This window comes from Tripterygium wilfordii, chromosome 4, assembly GCF_013401445.1.
Source record: "Tripterygium wilfordii isolate XIE 37 chromosome 4, ASM1340144v1, whole genome shotgun sequence".
NCBI classification, from domain to species: domain Eukaryota; kingdom Viridiplantae; phylum Streptophyta; class Magnoliopsida; order Celastrales; family Celastraceae; genus Tripterygium; species Tripterygium wilfordii.
In genome coordinates this window covers 7,617,285-7,619,365 of record NC_052235.1, presented here as the reverse complement: position 1 = coordinate 7,619,365, position 2,081 = coordinate 7,617,285, and the positions used below count along the sequence as shown (strand labels likewise).

The following is a 2,081-nucleotide window of genomic DNA, read 5'->3' as shown; positions in this document are numbered from 1 at the left end:
TTCCTTTAATATTACAGCATCAATATCTGATAATTTTTTGAAACATGCTTGTTGAACATTTATGATGTTGTATCTTACTATCTACATTGTCTAGAACACAAACTTTGAGCATATCAAATTAATATGGATGATGCTATTGTATTGAAGTCATTATTTTAGTATAATGTTATTTTTCCCTGAATCATGACATTATGTATAAAATTTAGTTTTCCTTCTCAGAATTTCATAATACTACATTGTCACGCCTCGTCCCAAGAACGTGACTTATTGACAACACATGTGTGCACCCACGTGCCGCCACCTAAAACAATGACTCAAATCAACTTAATCCACAATTTTAAAAGCAATAAGATTTAAATAAAAATTTGACAGCACCTCCCCGTATTTCGGAGAATGCCCCCTGCACAAACTATAGCAATTTAAACCAACAATTTCTATATCACCAAACTAAACATCTAGGGCATCAGGCCATATCATCCCAATCATAAATCTTCATACGCACATACATACCAGCCTATTAAGCCTAACCATCCAAAATCATCATTCATCCCACACATTACATACTTGTATATATCCCAATATACAATTAAGCCAAAGACTAACCAAACACCACACAAAAATAAAACAACAAACCACCACAAGTCCAGGCCATCCGCGTCACGCTCCTCCCTGCTGATCCGTAGTCGGAGCACTAGCGCTAGTACCTATATCACCTGAGGAGGGGAAAATATAACACAGTGAGCAGGAGGCTCAGTAGGGATATCGAATAGGAGTATAAAATAAGGAATGAGGCCGGAATATCATAAGAAATAAAGCTATGCAACAATATGCCATGTCGTCAAACAAATGCAATCCGTACATCCAACCGAGCCATGTCGCTAGAGCCAATTAACCGGAACCACTAGCACATGCTCTCACAAGTATTCCATACCATGCCACTAGATCCAATTAACCGGAACCACTAGTGCATGTTCACACAAGTACCATCAACCATGTCACTAAAGCCAAATAACCAGAACCACTAGTACGCGTTGACGTACGTACCAAAATCCAAACCACCACTTTCACCATGCACAAATGCAACATCACACATGAATATTATGCAACTAAATTTATTTGCGCGCAAATTCATTAAAACATGTGCTCAAGAGTATCGACTACTCGATAGATGACCGAGTGTCCATGGGTAATGCAATCCACATTAATCACACAACATAGCAATTTGAGTTCACAATAGCACACAATCCAAGGTTTGTTTCCCCTTGAACAAAAAGGCGGAAACTAATGAATTTAACACAATTCGGGTAGCCAATAGTGTTTTGAGATTAAGGGTTAAGAAAATCCCTACCTCGTTTGAGTAAAACTCCACCACAACTCTAGCCACCAACCTTCCAAGTTCAAATAACCTAATTTATAACATTTACAACTCATTTCACTTTCAACAATATCAATTTCAATACACAAATTCACAATAATGCACTTACCTTAGCCAATTCGTCAAACCCTTGCTTAATTCCTTCTTATCCAACACCCAATCTCAAACCAAGCTCAAATCTAACAACAATAGGTATAAACTTTGGTTAATCAACAAGCTTTTACCCCCAAAACCTCCAATTTCACGAAATCCCACAAAACCCATAAACCCTAGCTTTAAATCCATGGAAATCTTACCTCAATCTTGAAGAAATCTTGAAAACCAAGCTTTAGAAAGTCCAAAATCTTCAAGTCAAGCTCCTTTCTCCTTGATTCATACCAAAATTCTTCTTCTCTCTCTGGTTCTCTCTCTCTCGGCTATCTCTCTGTCAAAACCAGTGAAATAACAAACCCATAACTGTCCCATTGTGTTTTAAAACGAAATTTATCCTTGAGTGTCCGGACGGCTCAAAAAGTGTCCGGACACTTTATGAACAAATCGAGACAGAGTGTAAAACTGTTCAAAAACTGCTCGAGGTGTCCAGACACTTTGTTTCGGTGTCCGGACACTTCACCATTTTTCATTTTATTTTTTTATTTTATTTTATTTTTTTCATTTTATTTTATTTTTTTCAATTGGGTTTTCACATACATTGACAATAAGGTGA

General features: G+C 37.1%; 1 long non-coding RNA gene across 1 annotated transcript; it reads right to left on the bottom strand.

Annotated features, from left to right (window-relative positions):
* Positions 1–556: 556 nt before the first annotated feature.
* On the bottom strand, positions 557–1,776 carry LOC119995927. The gene is made up of 3 exons (XR_005467746.1): positions 1,672–1,776; positions 1,349–1,554; positions 557–713 (listed from the first exon to the last, which is right to left on the bottom strand). It is a non-coding gene; the product is annotated as an uncharacterized LOC119995927 (long non-coding RNA).
* Positions 1,777–2,081: the final 305 nt, after the last annotated feature.